We start from the raw sequence: 20589 nt of genomic DNA on the forward strand, positions 1-20589 counted from the left end.
TGCGATTCTCTAAATAAGAAATCACAAATAAAGAATCCTTATTTGGGATTTCTTAAGCACATGTATGAAGCAATTCCTTAATGCGAATTGGGCATTAAGGAATCGATAATTACCACCAAGTTGAACTTGGTGGTAACCAGGGGAAAATTGAAAAATTTATTTAAAATGACAATTTTGGAAATGCAAAAAATTTGCAGATATGACCCAACAGGCCCATAGCTGCGAATGGGGCCGGTATTGCAATTTGCGATTCGGTAATAGCATTTGCGATTTTTAAGAAATCGCTATTACCAAACCGCAAATGTGATACCAGGTACTTTGCGAGTCAGAAATAGCGATTTCTTAAAAATCGCTATTTCCGAATCGCAAAGGACCATGATGATACATCTGGCCCAAAGAGTCTTCATCAAGCCCACAAAAATCTTTTGGGGGTAGGTCTAAATTCTCTTCTCACAACCATAAGAATAAAAAGCCTTGGTACTATATCTGTAGAAACAAAGGCCATATGGCAGGAGACAGCTCATGCCCTAAGAAAAGCACCAAGCCTCTCACCACCACTACCCCCACTGCTACAACTAGTACCCCTAGCAATAGCAGTGGTAGTGGGAAAAATAATACTACAAATAGTCAGCCCAAGGGTGTAGCAGGGAGCACTCTGGGAAATATAGTGGGGGTTGGTTTAGTTAGGGAACCCAATGAGGCTGTTTTAGTCTCTGATGATGGCGTTGACCTTTCCACCCTTGTTGCTTGTCCCCTTAATATGGATAGTACAAGCAACAACCTATGATAAATGATGTTCAGGTTGAGGCCTACAGGGACCCAGGTGCCAGTGTCACCATAGTGACTGACAAACTGGTGGCCACTGAGCAACACCTACTTGGTCATCAGTACCAAGTGACTGAGGCCCTTAACAACACTTTACGCCACCCCATGGCTGTTGTTGATCTCAACTGGGCGGGGGTTACTGGTCCTAAAAAAGTGGTGGTATCCACAGACCTGCCTGTTGAATGTCTACGAGGGAACTGATTGGAGACTTCAGCTTGGGCTGAAGTGGAGTTGAAGGCCCATGCAGCCATGCTGGGCATTCCTGGGCATATCTTTGTTTTGACTAGAGCTCAGGCCAAGAAACAAAGAGGAGAGGGAAACTTGGATCCTGAAACTATGGGCCAAGAGCTTCCCTAAGCAGGGGTAGAAAGGGTAAAATGTTTTCCACTATCCCTCTCTCCACTGATGGTTCCCCTTTTGAGGAGGAGAAATCAACTCCCTGGAGAGAACCTACACTTGAAGAACTTTAGGCTGATACAACTGAACTCTTAAGTTCAGGGGCCTGCCAGGGAGGAGTTAAGTGTGGCTCAAAAGACTTGTCCCACACTTGAGGGTTTGAGACAGCAAGCTGTCAAAGAAAAGGTAGGGATTATCACTGACACCCACAGGGTGTACTGGGAGAACAACCTCTTGTATGCAGAAGCAAGGGGACCCAAACCTGTTGCCACCAGGAGATTGGTCATCCCTCTGTAATACAGCAAATTTGTGTTAACCTTGCACATGATATTCCCCTTGCTGGACATCTGGGGCAAAGTAAGACCTTGGACAGACTGGTCCTTCACTTTCACTTGCCTCACATGTCGGAAGACACAAAAGAGTTTTGTCGCTCTTGTGTCACTTGCTAAGCCAGTGGTAAGACTGGTGGTACACCAAAGGCCCCTTTAATCCCACTGCCAGTGGCATTAAAGGGGCCTTTTAAAGGGTAGGGGTTGACATAGTTGGCCCCCTTGAGCCTCCTACTGCTTCTGGCAATAGGAGTATCTTGGTGGTAGTGGACCATGCCAATAGATATCCAGAAGCAATACCTCTGAGGACCACTACAGCTCCTGCAGTGGCAAAGGCCATCCTGGGAATCTTGTCCACAGTGGGCTTCCCAAAAGAGGTGGTGTCTGACAGAGGTAGCAACTTTATGTCTGCTTATCTTAAAGCAATGTGGAAAGAGTGTTGGTTAACCTACAAGTTCACCACACCCTACCATCCACAGACAAATGGGTTGGTTGAGAGATTTAATACAACTCTTAAGGGCATGATTATGGGAGTCTCAGAAAAACTCTGAAGGAGATGGGATGTCCTGTTACCATGCCTCTCTTTTGCCTACAGGGAGGTACCCCAGATGGGAGTGGGCTAAAGCCCCTTTGAACTCCTTTTTGGTCACCCTGTTAGGGGTCCATTACCTCCTGTGAAAGAGGGGTGGGAGCAACCCTTGATGCCCCTAAACAAGATATAGTGGACTATGTACTTGACCTAAGATCGAGAATGGATGAGTACATGAAAAAGGTCACTAAAAACCTTCAGGCAAGCCAAGAGTAGCAAGAACAATGACATGACCAGAAGGCTTTCCTGACAGTGTACCAACCAGGATAGAAGGTGTAGGTACTGAAGCCTGTGGCACCAAGCGCACTCCAGGACAAATGGAGTGGTCCAAACCTGATAGTGGAAAAGAAGGGTGAGGTCACTTATTTAGTGGACCAAGGCACTCTCAGGTTTCCACTTAGAGTACTTCATGTGAACCGTCTGAAACCCTACTATGATAGGGCTGACTTTACCCTACTCATGGCCACAGATGAGGGACAGGAAGATGAGATTGACCCTCTCCCTGATCTATTTTCCAACATTGCAGCTGATGGCTCAGTGGAAGGAGTTATTCTTGCAGACTGCCTTTCTGAAGAGCAGAAGGAGGATTGCAGGAACCTCCTAGGACAATTTTCTGAACTTTTCTCTCTGACACCTGGTCAGATCACTTGGTGCGAACACGCCATAGATACTGGAAACAGTTTACCTGTCAAAAGTAAGAATTATAGACAGCCTGACTATGTCAGGGACTGCATTAAGTCAGAGGTTCAGAATATGTTGGACTTAGGAGTGATTGAGAACTCAGATAGCCTGTGGCCAGCCCACTGGTGCGTGTACCCAAACCTCACTCTCAAAATGGGAAAAAGGAGATGAGGTTCTATGTAGTTTATAGAGGGTTCAACACAGTCACAAAGACTGATGCTCCCCCTATCATGGCTAGTCTTATTGTCCTTCGTTTGGGGGGTGGGGGGTTGTGTAGGAAAGTACCATCTTGCCTGGCATGTTACCCCATATTTCACTGCATATATGTTGTTTTAGTCTATGTGTCACTGGGACCCTGCCAGACAGGGCCCCAGTGCTCATAAGTATGTGCCCTGTATGTGTTCCCTGTGTGATGCCTAACTGTCTCATTGAGGTTCTGCTAACCAGAACCTGTGAGAAAGTAGCCTCTTTCTAGCCTTGTTACCCCCACTTTTGTTCTGTTTGTGAGTATATGTCAGGGTGTTTTCACTATCTCACAGGGATCCTGCTAGCCAGGGCCCAGTGCTCATAGTGAAAACCCTACGTTTTCAGTATGTTTGTTATGTGTCACTGGGACCCTGCTAGGCAGGACCCCAGTGCTCATAAGTTTGTGGCCTATATGTATGTGTTCCCTGTGTGATGCCGAACTGTCTCACTGAGGCTCTGCTAATCAGAACCTCAGTGGTTATGCTCTCTCTGCTTTCCAAATTGTCACTAACAGGCTAGTGACCAATTTCACCAATTCACATTGGCATACTGGAACACCCTTATAATTCCCAAGTATATGGTACTGAGGTACCCAGGGTATTGGGGTTCCAGGAGATCCCTACGGGCTGCATCATTTCTTTTGCCACCCATAGGGAGCCCTGACAATTCTTACACAGGCCTGCCACTGCAGCCTGAGTGAAATAACGTCCACGTTATTTCACAGCCATTTACCACTGCACTTAAGTAACTTATAAGTCACCTATATGTCTAACCTTCACCTGGTGAAGGTTGGGTGCAAAGTTACTTAGTGTGTGGGCACCCTGGCACTAGCCAAGGTGCCCCCACATTGTTCAGGGCAAATTCCCCGGACTTTGTGAGTGCGGGGATACCATTTCAAGCATGCACTATACATAGGTCACTACCTACGTATAGCGTCACAATGGTAACTCCGAACATGGCCATGTAACATGTCAAAGATCATAAAATTGTCACCCCAATGCCATTCTGGCATTGGGGAGACAATTCCATGATCCCCCGAGTCTCTAGCACAGACCCGGGTAGTGCCAAACTACCTTTCCCGGGGTTTCACCGCAGCTGCAGCTGCTGCTGCTGCCAACCCCTCAGACAGGTTTCTGCCCTCCTGGGGTCCAGCCAGGCTTGGCCCAGGAAGGCAGAACAAAGGACTTCCTCAGAGAGAGGGTGTTACACCCTCTCCCTTTGGAAAAATGTGTCAGGGCTGGGGAGGAGTAGCTTCCCCCAGCCTCTGGAAATGCTTTGATGGGCACAGATGGTGCCCATCTCTGCATAAGCCAGTCTACACCATTCAAGGATCCCCCAGCCCTGCTCTGGAACGAAACTGGACAAAGGAAAGGGGAGTGACCACTCCCCTGACCTGCACCTCCCAGGGGAGGTGCCCAGAGCTCCTCCAGTGTGCCCCAGACCTCTGCCATCTTGGATTCAGAGGTGTGCTGGGACACTGGACTGCTCTGAGTGACCAGGGCCAGCATGTGACGTCAGAGACTCCTTCTGATAGGCTCTTACCTGTGTTACTAGACTATCCTCCTTCCTAGGTAGCCAAACCTCCTTTTCTGGCTATTAGGGTCTCTGCTTTGGGGAATTCTTCAGATACCGAATGCAAGAGCTCATCAGAGTTCCTCTGCATCTCTCTCTTCACCGTCTGCCAAAGGATCGACCGCTGACTGCTCAGGATGCCTGCAAAACCGCAACAAAGTAGCAAAGACAACTACTGCAACCTTGTATCGCTTATCCTGCCGCCTTCTCGACTGTTTCCTGGTGGTGCATGCTCTGGGGGTAGCCTGCCTCCTTCTTGCATCAGGAGCTCTGAATAAATCTCCCGTGGGACAACGGAATCTTCCTCTGCAACCGCAGGCAACAAAAGACTGCATCACCGGTCCTCTGGGTCCCCTCTCAGCACGACAAGCGTGGTCCCTGGAACTCAGCAACTCTGTCCAAGTGACTCCCACAGTCCAGTGACTCTCCAGTCCAAGTTTGGTGGAGGTAAGTCCTTGCCTCCTCACGCTAGACTGCATTGCTGGGTACCGCGTGATTTGCAGCGGCTCCGGCGCCTGTGCTCTCTTGCAGGATTTCCTTCGTGCACAGCCAAGCCTGGGTCCCCGACAATCTAACATGAAGTGCACAACCTTCTGAGTTGTACTCAGGCATCGTGGGACTCCCTTTTGTGACTTTGTGTGGACTCCGGTTCACTCCTCTTCTAAGTGCCTGTTCCGGGACTTCTGCAGGTGCTGCCTGCTTCTGTGAGGGCTCCCTGACTTGCTGGGAGCCCCCTCCTGGTCCCTCCTGGGCCACAGCAGCATCCAAAAACCCTAACCGTGACCCTTGCAGCTTGCAAGGCTTGTTTACGGTGTTTCTGCATAGGAACACCTCTGCAAGCTTCTTCACGACGTGGGACATCCATCCTCCAAAGGGGAAGTTACTAGTCCTCTTCGTTCTTGCAAAACAACAGCCTTCTTCCATCCTGTGGCAACTTCCTTGCACCCTCAGCTGGCATTTCCTGGGCTCCTGCACACTCTCGACACTGTTGCGACTCTTGGACTTGTTCCCCTTGTCTTACCGGTACTCAGGTCCGGAAATCCACTGTTGTTGCATTGCTGGTGTTGGCTTTCCTTGCAGAATCCCCCTATCATGACTTCTGTGCTCTCTGGGGGTTGTAGGTGCACTTTGCACCTACCTTACAGGGTCTGGGGTGGGCTATTTTTCTAACCCTCACTGTTTTCTTACAGTCCCTGTGACCCTCTACAAGCTCACATAGGTTTGGGGTACATTCGTGGTTCGCATTCCACTTTTGGAGTATATGGTTTGTGTTGCCCCTATACCTATGTGCTCCTATTGCAATCTACTGTAACTTTACATTGCTTGCATTACTTCCTTTTGCTATTACCTGCATGATTTTGGTTTGTGTACATATATCTTGTGTATATTTCTCATCCTCATACTGAGGATACTCACTGAGATACTTTTATCATATTGTCATTAAAACAAAGTATCTTTATTTTTAGTATATCTGTTTATTGTGTTTTCTTACAATATTGTGCATATGACACCAGTGGTATAGTAGGAGCTTTACATGTCTCCTAGTTCAGCCTAAGCTGCTTTGCCATAGCTACCTTCTATCATCCTAAGCTGCTAGAAACACCTCTTCTACACTAATAAGGGATAACTGGACCTGGCACAAGGTGTAAGTACCTCTGGTACCCACTACAAGCCAAGCCAGCCTCCTACAATGTATCAACCTTCTGCTGATAAAAGCAACTGGTTGATCCTGGCCCTTAGAATTCAGTTGTGATAAGACAGCCCCTACCCCTAATTCAGATGCATCAGTTTTAACAATGAATTCTTGGAGTAACATGGGCTTTTTAGGACAAGTGCAAAGCACATGGCCTGTTTGAGCTCCTCAAAAGCTTTCTGACAGCGAGCTTTCCACAATACCTTTTTAGGCATCTTCTTACTTGTGAGATCATTAAGAGGGGCTGCTATGGAGCCATAGGGGGTCATTCTGACCCCCGCCAGCGGCGGAAGCCGCCCGTCTGGCGGGAACCGGCAGAAGACCGTACCGCGGTCAAAAGACCGCGGCGGTCATTCTGACTTTCCCGCTGGGCTGGCGGGCGACCGCCAAAAGGCTGCCCGCCCGTCCAGCGGGAAAGCACCAGCAACGATGAAGCCGGCTCCGAATGGAGCCGGCGGAGTTGCTGGTGTGCGACGGGTGCAGTGGCACCCGTCGCGATTTTCAGTGTCTGCTAGGCAGACACTGAAAATCAATGTGGGTCCCTGTTAGGGAGCCCCTGCAGTGCCCATGCCATTGGCATGGGCACTGCAGGGGCCCCCAGGGGCCCCACGACACCCGTTACCGCCATCCTGTTCCTGGCGGTGAAAACCGCCAGGAACAGGATGGCGGTAAGGGGGTCGGAATCCCCATGGCGGCGCTGCAAGCAGCGCCGCCATGGAGGATTCCCTGGGCCAGGGGTAAACCGGCGGGAAACCGCCGGTTGCCCTTTTCTGACAGCGGCTTTACCGCCGCGGTCAGAATGGCCCCGGAAGCACCACCAGCCTGTTGACGGTGCTTCCGTCATTTTAGCCCTGGCGGTCGCCGACCGCCAGGGTTAGAATGACCCCCATAGTGTTTAATGAATCTCCTATAATTCCCAGTGAGGCCTAAGAAGGCTCTCACCTGGGTCTGTGTTGTAGGGTGAACCTAATCCATGATTGTTTGGATTTTCCCCTTAAGTGGTGCAATCTGTTCTCCACCTACCGAGGTGTCCCAGATAAACCACCTTTCCCTGCTCTATCTGGCACTTTGAGGCATTCCTTCCACATTGCCTTCAAGTGTGCAGACATGAAGTTCCTACCCCTGTCTGATGCACCCTCTTTAGGGAAACCCACCCTGGAAAAGATTCCCAGGAGGGCCTTTGCCACTGCATGTGCTGTAGTGGTCCTTATAGGAATTGCTTCAGGATTTCTTGGCGGCATGGTCCACAACCACCAAGATAAACCTATTGCCTGAAGCAGTAGGAGGGTCAAGGGGGCCAGCTATGTCAACCCCTACCCTTTCAAAGGGTACCCCAACAACAGGTAGTAGAATGAGGGGAGCCTTTGGGGTGCCACCAGTCTTGCCACTGGCTTGGCAGGTCACACAAGACTTGCAAAAATCTTTTGTGTCCTCTGACATCCTAGGCCAGTGAAACAGGGGGACAAGCCTTTCCCATGTTTTGATCTGGCCCAAATGCCTAGCCAAAGGAATGTCATGTGCAAGAGTTAGGGGGAACTCTCTGTACTGCAGGGGAATGACCAATCTCCTGGCTGCTCCAGGTTTTGGGTCCCTTGCCTCGGTGTACAAGAGGTTGTCCTCCCAGTAAACTCTATGTAAGTCACTGACATCCCCATTTTGCTGTTTGACAGCTTGTGGTCTGAGACCCTCTAATGTGGGACAGGTTTGCTGTGCCACACTCAGCTGTTCCCTGGCAGGCCCCCCTCCACCCAAAAGCTCAGCAGTGTCTGCTGCCAGCTCATCTGGTGAAGGTTCTGCACAGGGAGGAAATTCTTCTTCCTCAGAAGGAGAATCATCTGTAGAGGGAGGGATAGTGGGTAGGGATTTACCCTTGCTACCCCTAGCTTTAAGGAGCACTTGGTCCATTGTTTCAGGATCCAAGTTACCCTGTCCTTTTTGCTTTTTGGCCTTAGCCCTTGTCAAAGCAAAAAATATGCCCAGGAATGCCCAGCATTGCTGCATGAGCCTCCAACTCCACTTCTGCCCAAGCTGATGTCTCTAAATCGTTCCCTAGTAGACAGTCTACAGGTAAATGAGAGGCAACCACAACTTTCTTTGGACCAGTAACCCCCCCCACCCCAGTTGAGATTCACAACAGCCATGGGGTGGCTAAGAGTGTTGTTATGAGCGTCTGTCACTTGAAACTGCTGACCAAGTAGGTGTTGTTCAGGGTGCACCAGTTTCTCTATCACCATGGTAACACTGGCACCTGTGTCCCAGTAGGCCTGAACCTCAACACCATTTATTAGGGAAAGTTGCTTGTACTTATCCATATTAAGGGGCCAAGCAACCAAGATGGCCAAATCAATGGCACCTTCAGAGACTAACACAGCCTCTGTGGTCTCCGTAACAAGACCAACCACAACTAAATTACAAAAAGTGAGCCCAGCTACTCCCTTAGATTGGCCATTAGTAGGTTTGCTCCCACCACCACTGCTACTACTAGGGTACTGTAAATTGCAGTAGGGGTTGTGGTAGTGGGAGGTTTGGTGTTTTTCTTTGGACAACTGGCATCAGTTGTCCAATGGCCTTTGACTTTACACAAATAACACCAAGGCTTTCAAGGTTGATTTGAAGAGGATTTGGACCCACCACCCCGACCAGAGGATTTTTGTGTACCTGATGAAGACTCAGTTTTACTTTTGTCCCCACCATTGTCAGAAGACTTACCATCCTTCTTCTTGCCTTCCTTGTCACCCCCTGTATGAACTTTTGTGTTCACTCTTGTTTGGACCCATTTGTCTGCCTTCTTACCCAATTCTTGGGGAGAGGTCAGATCTGAGTCCACTAGATATTGGTGTAACAAGTCAGACAGAAAGTTATTCAGAATATGCTCTCTCAGAATAAGATTATACAGGCTTTCATAGTCAGAAACTCTACTGCCATGTAACCACCCCTCCAAGGCCTTCACTAAACAGTCTACAAAGTCTGTCCAGTCTTGTAAGGACTCTTTTCTGGTGTCTCTGAACTTAATCCTGTATTGTTCAGTGGTTAAGCCAAATCCATCCAAGACTGCATCCTTCAAAACTGCAAAATTGTTAGCATCACTTTCTCTAACGGTAAGGAGCCTACCCTGCCCTTTCCAGGGAAAGATAGCCACAATATAGCAGCCTACTGCCTTTGAGGGACCCCCTGTACCATACAGGCCCTCTCAAGTGCAGCAAACCACTTGTTGATGTCATCCCCATCCTTGTAAGGGGGGACTATCTTGTGCAGATTCCTGGAATCATGCTCTCTAACAGGATTACTATCAGGAATACTGCTGCTGCCACCATGGGATCCAAACCCCAATCTCTGTCTTTCCTTCTCCAGGTCTAGGGATTTCCTATCTAAGGCCAGCTGTCGCTATTTAAGCTTCAGTCTGGTCTCTTCAACCCTCAAATTTTTGAGTTCCCTTTCTAACATGTTGTCTTCAGGATGGGTGGGTTGGGAATGCTTGGACACAGAAGATAAATTGGAAACAACAGAGGGGGATCTGTCCCTAACTGAGTGAACCCTAGCAATTTGGCATCTAGGAATAAAGACTTCCAACTGTGATGGGAACCTCCATTACTACCAACATTACTGGGTGTCTTGTTAGAGGGATAATCCAGATCAGAACCCTCCCTACCTGTCTCAAGGAGATCCCCTGAGTCAGAGTGGGAACCTTCTATTAACCTCTCATTTGAAGTACCTGCTTGGGACTCATCATTCACAATAAGCATGTTAAATAGAAATTATTTGGTAGGGTTCTTTCCTATCACTAAACCTCTCTCTAAGCAGAGACTCATTAGGCTCTTATAATTCAAATTGTCATAAGTAGTATTGACCATTTTAAGAGTAAAATCTTCTGTAGACATAATAGTAAATGGTCTAGAAATAGTGAGAAGGAAGAAAAAGTTTCAGAACTTTTTAAAGAAAAGAAAAACACGTTTTCTAACTTTTTAGAAACTTTTAGAAGTTTAGAGAAACTTTTCAGAACTTTGTAAAAAGTTTAAGAGGAGAAAAGCAAAACCTTTTTTGGTTAGCTGTAAATACACTGAACTTGTTTTGTATATTATTCTCTTATGAAAAGTACACAATGACGAAGTGGTAAGTAGTTACAAGTACTTATCCCACCGCTGCACAACCAATGTAGGAGGCTGGCCTGGCATATTGTCATAAAAATAAAGTACCTTTATTTTGAGTAATTCTGTGTATTGTGTTTTATCATGATATTGTGCATATGACACCAGTGGTATAGTAGGAGCTTTACATGTCTCCTAGTTCAGCCTAAGCAGCTTTGCCATAGCTACCTTCTATCAGCCTAAGCTGCTAGAAACACCTCTTCTACATTAATAAGGGATAACTGGACCTGGTACAAGGTGTAAGTACCTCTGGTACCCACTACAAGCCAGGCAAGCCTCCTACACAATAGCTCTAACTCAAGAAAATGCAAATGCTTGTTTATTTTTGAGGGCTGTAGTTTGCTGCCAGACTGCTCCGCACACAAAGAAAATGTCAGTCATGTCAGACTGCTGACATGCACATATATAGTGCCAAATAAGCATGCATTCATCATTACGCATGTGTGGGCTAGTAGAATGATGTGGCAGCCAGGAGCAGAGCATCACTGTGCCTCTTTTTTTTTGCCAATGCTGCATAGCATCTGCAAGTGCTTTCTACTGATGTTGTATAGTCAAATGTTTGACTAGGCAAGACCTGTTAGCTTTTCCAATCTTTGTTGAACAGTGGAAGAAATTATAATGGAGATCAAAGATCTCCTCGACAGACACAATGTCATACACTGTCTGATGTCTCATAAGCATGAGGTAAATCATATATTCTGTGGGACAGATGCCCTTGCCAAGGTGACAGCAGCCGTGAATCAACAGCATCACCCATTCCAGTAAACAGCACCAACTGCAACTGCAGCTAGTGAACCAGTGGAACACTTAATCATGTGTGTTTCCAAGCGCTATTGAGTGGTAGGCAGAGGTACAGCCTGGTCCTGTAAGACAGGACTGAGCCTGGGACAGAGAGGCTAATGGTGGTGCCAGCTGACTGATCATTCATGTAATCGTTCAGACACTGGCACAGAACAGCCACAAACAGCGCTCCTCGACCCACCAATAGTGCCTTAGCTGATTAAACCTGAAAAGAAGGAGCAGAAATCCCCAAATATCAAATATACAACCAACCTGGGGGGGGGGGGACAAGAACTAAAGGACAGGAATTTCAGCCAATCTATTTTAGCCAGCAGCACGCCACCAAACCAATTGTGTCCTTCAAATGGGCCAATTTGTGAAGCCAGACTTTCCATGATCCCGCAGCACCTCATCTTTTTATAGGTTAAGCATTCACTGTGAACAAGGACAGGAAAAGAAATGTGAGCATACAGTAGGTTAGTAGAGACTGGTCTTCAGCAGAGAGGGTTGAAGCGTCTACATCAGGGGAATTTGTGTGACACCTTTCGTAGAAAAATCTAAATCCTCTATACTATTCCAACCAGAACTTCTCGACCCAACCTTAGTCTCGCAGGTCACAGGTCTCTTGCCTGGCTCCTTCGACCTTGTTGATTGTACCTGGAATATTTCTGCTTGTCACATGCTCGTCTCCATAATGCTCTGTAATGTCCACTCACATGAGTATGCCTTCAGAACTAAAGAATTATTGACAAAGCTCAAATGTTTTTGCCTGCCAGTTTACACCCAGAACAGAATATGGGAGCACTTTTCCATCCTGAAAAAATATTAGGCAAGAAGGAGGGTCTGACTGCTAACACTGTATTGAGCCAAGCATGTGAAAGACTTGAATGTGTTTGGATTTAAAACCCAGAAAAGGTTCTGTTTTATAGTGAACAAACTTTATTTCTAGTACAATGAGGCTCTCCAGCTTTCGCTTGTAGTCTCAAAAGGAGTGATGGCAAAAGATTGCTAAAGGAACAAAAACTGCCAGAGGAATAAAAGATTGCCAAAGGCAAAAAATAATTAAAAGGAACGATTGGGCCACAAACCATGGGAAAAAACACTTGGAGCAAGTGGCAGAAGTAGGCTGAACCACTGCCCCATGTTGCTTACTGTGGTGGGCGGACACAAAGAGTGGAAGACAACGGAGCAGAGCACCAGCTGAAGTGGTTTGACAAAAAGTATCCATTATGTTTTATTTCCTAAAACAGTAGTCTGAGAAGACAACTAAAGCTCTATCAAAGGCCAGACCTAAAAAGTGGGAGTCTGCTACACACCACTGCCTGCAGGATTGCAATGTGTATCTGTGAAGAATTTGGTGGTGATTTCTGTGTACCCGTACATCAAAGGCCAGGTTTATCCTACATGGTTTGTGTGAAGTGAGGGGGCCCACTGTGTAACTACCCAGAGGGAAGTGGTTACTGGAGTGGCCATCACCAACACCTCCTGTTGACCTTCTACAGGAAGAACAGGAGCTAAGAGCACACGTCACTGACCAGAGCTACAGCTGAAAACCTTCAGTGGTCTTGGAGAGTAACTCACCTCTCCCTGACCATGATCAAGGATTGAGGGAGGAGCCTCGTACAGAATCCTAATGCTAAAATGATGTAAGTCTGGAAGGGGTCAATGAACTACTTTACTCATGGGTGAGCTCTCCCATACAATATCCATGATAACACCACAATTCTGGTTGCCACAGTGTTCCCACGGTGCCCTTACCTGACAATGATAGCTGAGTATATCACTAATGTCATAAGTGCGATCCACTCTGCTCAAGCTTGGTGCGCTGAGAGGATTTCACAAGTTTGGACAATTGTCCTTGCACTGGTCTAGCTTGCTTTTGTCATAGATTGAGGCTCATGGGCCAGGGGTAACAACCAAGTCATGCGCCGAACTTTTTTCCAAACACATGACCTCCATCAGCTTCCGATAGGCTTATAGCGATTATGTTTAATTCATTCAATATTCAATACAGGCCTCTTAATTACAGCACGTCAGTGAGCATGGAACATGTCCTAATTGTAGATTGGTCAATGTTCTATCATAGCCTGCTTTTGAGCAGTTACTGCTGCATGGCATCTGCCTGTAGCATAAGGTGGCCGCAGGCCAATGCCTTCCACAGTAACCCAGACTATGTGTCATGGTGCATCCCAGGGAGTCCTCCACATATTATGGAAGAAGAACCAATGCATCACTCAAGTGTGCGGGCTTCCATGATGGGCAGCCAAAGGGTGAATTTAGCAGAGGCAAACTTATTGAAGGTGTAGGTGGCCTGGAATCCCTTCAGGATCTCTAATGCATCACTCTGAAACTAGAGTAGCAGGGACCTCCCAGTGGAGGTCACCACTGGGACTATTGTAGATCCACAGTATTTGCCCACAATGGGGGAGGTGGTCCTGGCACCATTGGAAATAGACAAGGAGTCAAAATAGCAGTTTACGTCATCCTCAATGTCAAAAGAGGTGTACGTCAAAAATACCTATGTGTGACATAAAGAAGAAATATGTTAGCTCTCCATGTCAATCTCTGTCAATGTATTTCCTGCCAGCGGCTACACGGTGACAAAAGCATTAAGAAGCATGTGATGGATTGTGAAAACCATTCCTGTCCTGCCAGCAGAAGGTGGTGGAACACATGGAAGAAGCACAGTGCGTCAACCTTCTCCGCTCAACTGTGCCCTGCCAACAGTGGGTCCTACAAAGAGTTCAGGGCCAGGCCACTTTTGGTATCAACAGTAGTTTGTTTGGTTTTGATGGTATTTCACTGGTAGTATTGGCACACCCACAGCGAAGTCATACATCAGCGCCTTCCTTTGAAGGCATCTGAAAGGTACCCTATTCATTACTCCCACTACGACTGATCTAGCATGCAGGTGATACTGCCATTGCCAAATGCCTGTGTTCATACTTGTTGTATGTATCTAAAATTTAAATTCAAAGGCATCCCAGAGCTGTAGAGAGTGGGGGTGTGTGCTAGTTTACTCTGTGCTCTTCTGTGTGTGCAGTTAGTAAAGTGGTTTGTAAGTTGGATGCTCTTGGGAGGGAGTTGCACATTTTGTGTTCAGTTATTGAAGATCTCCTTACCCCACCACAGCCTTATGGTAGCTGAGATTAATACTGTGATCTGCTCTCTGTATCCCATGGGTTTGTATAGTTTTACCATACTTTAATGAGAAAGAACCAAATGGCGGTGCTGCTTTGAATCTGATGTTTGAGTCACATTAAAAGCAATGCAGTTGTATACTTATGAGAATGTATGGACAAACGTGCTGGTACAACCCGAGCATCCAACAATGGGAGCCTCATTTTAACAGCTGCCTTAGGCAGGCGTTAAAAATGATACTAGAAATGGCACAGTGGAATCTCATAGATTCCACTGCTCCATTTTTCTGGGCCTCCTAACGCCGGAACGCCCCCATTTGCACACATTATGCCTGGCGCAGGCATAATATGACGCAAGGGTTTACAAAGTGGTGCAATGCGTGATTGCGCCACTTTGTAAATATGGCTTCGCATTTTTGCCAACCGATCACATTAGCGTCAGAAAAATGATGCTAATGTTGCGCAAGCTGGCACAAGGGGCTTCTAAATCTGGCCCAAAATACCTGTGTTGCTACTGTATCCCTCCAGTAACATTTCTCATTCTCATGTCTTTTTTAGTTCCTATGAAACCAGATGAAGAGAACATACACATTTCCAACACCATTATTGAGAAGATATAGAGTAACTGTTCAAGAAAAGTTCTGGAAAGTTCTAAGGTGCCTCTGAGTATGGATGCTCACTGGATTATTGTGGTGTGCCGCTTCTCAGTGCAGGATTAAACCTTGCTAGTGGGAGATCCGTCTGGAGCAATGATGTAGCAGCCGCAGTTTATATTGTCTGAGTAATTATTAGAGAAATTTGGAGATGAGACGGTTCCCGGAGAACTGGTAAATGTGTAGCCGCAGAGCTCTGAGAAATAAACAAAAACATCATGTGAAGGAACTGGTGGTTTGAGTTACTACACAAAACTGTAAAAAACCACACATCACTTCATTACTACCCAAAAATTGACCCTTCCTCTGGCACTTGGCCAGCCTAACTTAGCACCATCAATGCTCACAATAGAGAATACCCCTGCTGCCTTTCACTAGTCTGTCTCACCAATATCACTGCTCATTACGGATTAAATGTCATTTACCCATACCTGGCCTATCTCTGCTTGACCATTGTCCAGAATAGGATATCCTATGCCCATGATTGCAACCCTATTCCAATTCCATCACTGCTCCAATAATTGGAGATTTCCCTCTTGCCCACTGCGCTCAACTTGATAATTGCTCAAAAAAGAAAATCTACATGTTGCCAATTACTAGGCAGCTCAATCATTGCTTAAAATAGGGGACTTGTTTGTTTCTATGAATAGCCTTCTCAGTTTTATCACCACTCAAAATCAGGGATTGTTCGGGACCCATCAGACTCTCATAACATTATGGGACCAGTCTCGGAGTGACCAATAACTAGAATACAGGATCTACCTGTCAGTAGCATGAGTTAGTCCACTTTTTTAGTAGTGTTCCCTCCCATTTGTTGTTTTTGATCTCTGCAGTGGCTGAGGCCTGATGAGTAAGTCTCAAAACATATGCTGTATTTCATAATCATCATAAAATCTGCCAAATTATGACCATAAAAGAGAGTTCAAAACTGTGTAAAAGAAACAATTTTCAGAAAAAGCTTGTAGCTGAGTCAGCTCTAATTCATAATTACACATTATAGCAGCATTATTCATCACTACCATATTTACAAGAAGACTGGCAACAGATCTGGGCAAGCGAATGTATTAAGGCCCATATTTATATTTTTTGACGCAAACCTTTGCTAGCACAGATTGCGCCAAAAAGTATAACGCCGGCTACCGCCATTTCAACGCGCCAGCCGGGTGTCATATTTATGGAATGACGGTAGCCAGCACTGTGGCCTGGTTAGCGTCAAAATAAATTACGCTAACCGGGCAGCGGAGGTGTAGGGAAGATGGGGATTGTGCGTGAAAGAATGGTGCAAGTCAGGTTAGAGTAAAAAATGTTGACTCTAACCTGACTAGCGTCATTTTTTGACGCACAACCCCCATGGAAATGACTCCTGTCTTAAAGACAGGAGTCATGCCCCTCTGCCCAATGAACATGCCCAAGTTAGACCTCCCATGCCACTTTAAAAAATAAAATAAAAAATACATACCTCTACTTACCTGTACTTACCGTAGATGGGTCCACCCATCCATGGGTGTCCTCCAGGGGTGAGCGAGGGTGGCAGGGGGTGTCCCTGGGGGCAGGGAAGGGCACCTGTGGAGTTCTTCCATGGTCTCCCACCATGGAAATGAGCCCACAGGTCCTCTAACGCCTGCCCTGACCCAGGCGTTAAAAATGACTCTAATCCGGTTTAGCACCATTTTTTAAGGCCCTCCCCCTCCTGTGCGCCATTATGACACGGGAGTATAAATAAGGCGCAAATGCCTTTGAGTCATTTTTTGCCCGGGAACACCTACCTTGCATGTCATTAACGCAAAGTAGGTTTCCACAGTAAAAAAATTACTCTAATTCCATAAATTTGGCGCTAGACGCGTCTAGCGCCACAGTATAAATATGGAGTTAAGTTTGCGCTGAATTTGCATAAAAACAAATTACGCAAATCCGGTGCAAATAGAGTACAAATATGCCCCTAAATATGCAAATGTTAAGATAAACATACATAAAATTGGCTAATAGATTCGTCATTTCATAAAACCACCAGCAAATACTTTTAACAAATTCTGTTGACAGACAGCATAAAATGCTCTATTTAAAAGGGCAGCTGTGTTTTGTCTAAAGTTGCCATACCTGCTACTATGGTCATTAGTTGAAAGTGAGCAGACGTGTGCAAATGCTTTACACATTTTTACAAGTGCAGAAATGGAGTGTTTGATTGAAGGAAAACCTATAACGTACTATGGGCCTCATTTACAAAAATATGACGCATTGGAGAGTTGGATTGCTAGCGCTGGCCTGCGCTCCCCTAACAACACCTTGGATGCGCTGTATTACAATACAGAGCTCCATGGCGAACATTTTCACAGATGCAACAGAAATTCTATTGCTAAAGTCGCACATTGCTGGACTAGCATCAAAAAAATGATGCAAATCCAGCCATACCCGGAAGGCTCCCATGTTAAAAAGCCCTAGGTCAGTTTAACGCCTTGTTAGAAATGGGGTTTCTGGTTGGCTAAGGTATGCACCTATGCCAGGCAGAACCCACCCACTCAAGTCAGGGTAAGAGAGTTACACACCCAAGATAACCCCTGCTCACCCCCTTGGTAGCTTGGCATGAGCAGTCAGGCCTATCCATGTGTAAAGCGTTTGCACAACACACGTGACACACGTGACACACTATCCCCACCACAAAGGAAACACAACACCAAGTTATATAAAAATAAACTGTATTGTACACAACATTATTAGACAAAACACATGTCAGTAATACCCTGCTACGCAAGCAGTTGTCAGAACGTTGCTAATACAGTTACTCTGCAGAGATCAGCAGTAGTCACACCTAACACACAGGTTACTTATTATTCTGCAACATAAGCAGTAGTCAGGAAAACATTACTACAGAAATGCACTTGTCATAAAAATATCATATTGCCCTGTACCAGGCACATTAGAAAACATATGGCAAGTCATAAAAACATATTAGCATAGAATGCCCATAAAAGGAACATTAGTAAATATATGGTGCATCATACCAAAAACAGGTTAGTATAACTGTCCCAGCAAGCCCATAAAAGGAACATCAGGAAAAGACAGGCAACACCTGAGCAGCAGCCATATCCCTGTAAATGCTTCCAAAAGTACCTGTTCTTATGATGTAAAGGCACCTCTAGTGCCACGATGTAACAAGGGGGCCCCCGGCACTCCTCTGTGCCAAACGGAGCCACTCTGGTGATTGGGGGGAGGGGGTGGCAAGCACCTCCTCCACTTCTTATATTGGGGCCACTCCTGGGACCCCCGATCTCTGGGGCCCCCCGGGCCACGTTATTTAACAGCCATTTACCACTACACTTAAGTAACTTATAAGTCACCTATATGTCTAACCTTTACCTGGTAAAGGTTGGGTGCTAAGTAACTTAGTGTGTGGGCACCCTGGCACTAGCCAGGGTGCCCCCACATCGTTCAGGGCAAATTCCCCGGACTTTGTGAGTGCGGGGACACCATTACACGTGTGCACTCTACATAGGTCACTACCTATGTACAGCGTCACAATGGTAACTCCAAACATGGCCATGTAACATGTCTAACGTTGGGAGGCAAGGACTTACCTCCACCAAACTTGGACTGAAGAGTCACTGGACTGTGGGATTCACTTGGACAGAGTTGCTGAGTTCCAGAGACCATGCTCATTGTGCTGAGAGGGGACCCAGAGGACCGGTGATGCAGTCTTTTGTTGCCTGCGGTTGCAGGGGGAAGATTCCGTCGACCCACGGGAGATTTCTTCAGAGCTCCTGGTGGAAGAAGGAGGCAGGCTACCCCCAGAGCATGCACCACCAGGAAACAGGTGAGAAAGCCGGCAGGATGAAGCGATACAAGGTTGCAGTAGTCATCTTTGCAATTTTGTTGCGGTTTTGCAGGCATCCTGATCAGTCAGCGGTCGATCCTTTGGCAGAAGGTGGAGAGGGAGATGCAGAGGAACTCTGGTGAGCTCTTGCATTCGGTATCTGAAGAATTCCCCAAAGCAGAGACCCTAAATTGCCAGAAAAGGAGGTTTGGCTACCTAGGAAGGAGGATAGGCTAGTAACACAGGTAAGAGCCTATCAGAACGAGTCTCTGACGTCACCTGCTGGCCCTGGCCACTCAGAGCAGTCCAGTGTGCCAGCACACCTCTGAATCCAAGATGGCAGAGGTCTGGGGCACACTGGAGGAGCTCTGTGCACCTCCCCTGGGAGGTGCAGGTCAGGGGAGTGGTCACTCCCCTTTCCTTTGTCCAGTTTCGTGCCAGAGCAGGGCTGGGAGATCCCTGAACCAGTGCAGACTGGCTTATGCAGAGATGGGCACCATCTGTGCCCATCAAAGCATTTCCAGAGGCTGGGGGAGGCTACTCCTCCCAGCCCTAACACCTTTTTCCAAAGGGAGAGGGTGTAACACCCTCTCTCTGAGGTTGTCCTTTGTTCTGCCTTCCTGAGTCAAGCTAATAGCCTTATATGTTACTGTGGTCGACTGCTGCTAAGAATGAGCAATTTTTGTGACACCACTTGGCGGGGTATCTCGCCTTGACTACATCAAAGCATATAGGATTGTTCTCTATCATACTTATATCTCTTCACAAAATTGTAAAAGAAGCCCTAGATTTTGGTCTTTCAGATCATAAAATGTTGCTTTCATGCATCTTCTAGAAAAGTTCACCCGGTCTCCAACAAATTTCTGTTCTGCTCAATATGCGCTAATGTAACTTTATATGCTCCGCATCTTATACTTAACCTTCTGAGCCACGCTAATTGCCTTTTTATAAATGCTCGAGATTTCCCATGCACACACACAAATACATTCACTTTATAAATGTATGGCTCATGACAGTTAAAAAGTTTATATGTGTGGGCATGTGTGTGTGTGTGCGTATTATGTGAGTGTGGGTCTCGGTGTGTATGTGCCGGTGTCAGCATATGCATGTCTGGATCCTGGGTGTGTGTTTGTTTGTGTGTGCCAAATCTTGATCACCGATAAAACAAGCAATGGCAAACCCAAGGAATCTTGCCTTTGTGATCCATTGGTTGTGCCCATGGTTTTTAGCCATGCCTCACAGCATCATGTATGAAGTTAAAGAAAAAAAAACAAAAGTCTTTGATGCACCTGTCTATATCACTCTGAAGTTCCTCAACCGACATGAGTTGATTGGTAACTATAAAGGAAATACAACAGCCAAAATGGGCAGCCCAGTCCTAGGAAGGCAGAACAAAGGATTTCCTCTGAGAGAGGGTGTTACACCCTCTCCCTTTGGAAATAGGTGTGAAGGGCTGGGGAGGAGTAGCCTCCCCCAGCCTCTGGAAATGCTTTGATGGGCACAGATGGTACCCTCCATGCATAAGCCAGTCTACAACAGTTAAGGTATCCCCCCAGCCCTGAACTGGCGTGAAACTGGACAAAGTAAACGGGAGTGACCACTCCCCTGGCCAGCACCATGTGCCAGAGCTCCTCCAGTGTGTCCCAGATTTCTGCCATCTTGGATGCAGAGGTGTGAGGGCACAATGGACAGCTCTGAGTGGCCAGTGCCAGCGGGTGACATCAGAGACCCC

Source organism: Pleurodeles waltl, chromosome 1_2, assembly GCF_031143425.1.
Source record: "Pleurodeles waltl isolate 20211129_DDA chromosome 1_2, aPleWal1.hap1.20221129, whole genome shotgun sequence".
In the NCBI taxonomy this organism is placed as follows: domain Eukaryota; kingdom Metazoa; phylum Chordata; class Amphibia; order Caudata; family Salamandridae; genus Pleurodeles; species Pleurodeles waltl.